This window comes from Populus euphratica, unplaced genomic scaffold (assembly GCF_000495115.2).
Source record: "Populus euphratica unplaced genomic scaffold, PopEup_1.0 scaffold1507.1, whole genome shotgun sequence".
NCBI lineage: Eukaryota > Viridiplantae > Streptophyta > Magnoliopsida > Malpighiales > Salicaceae > Populus > Populus euphratica.
In genome coordinates, this window is record NW_011501350.1 from 8,853 (window position 1) to 9,326 (window position 474).

The following is a 474-nucleotide window of genomic DNA, read 5'->3' on the forward strand; positions in this document are numbered from 1 at the left end:
ATACGAGTTGACATTTTTTTTTACTTATTTCTTTTATGATTTAATTGTTTGATATTATTTTTTTTTACTGAGCTTTGTGGTTTTCTTTTATTTATTTTCTATTAGATTATCCCAAACTCATGACTTGGAAATCAAGTTTAAAGAGTTAACCTAAATTAACTCATCATTTATTACCCAAGTTACATGCATGTTATGCTAACTTCGGTTGACTTGAGTTATATCCAATTTCACTCTTTCATATTTAGTTAGTCAAAAATTGAACTACATTGTTTTTTTCTTTAAACAAATAGTTTTTTTTTTCAAGTTATTGTGATTATTTTTTTAAGACTTTTTTTATTGATTTACCATTATTAGTGATTTTTTTATTATCTAACTAACATAAAATCAATTTATTTAACTTAATAAGTTCTATAATTCAAATGGTAGATTGATTAGTACTTAAAAGTGTATTTTTTTATCAAGGTTTTATGTCAT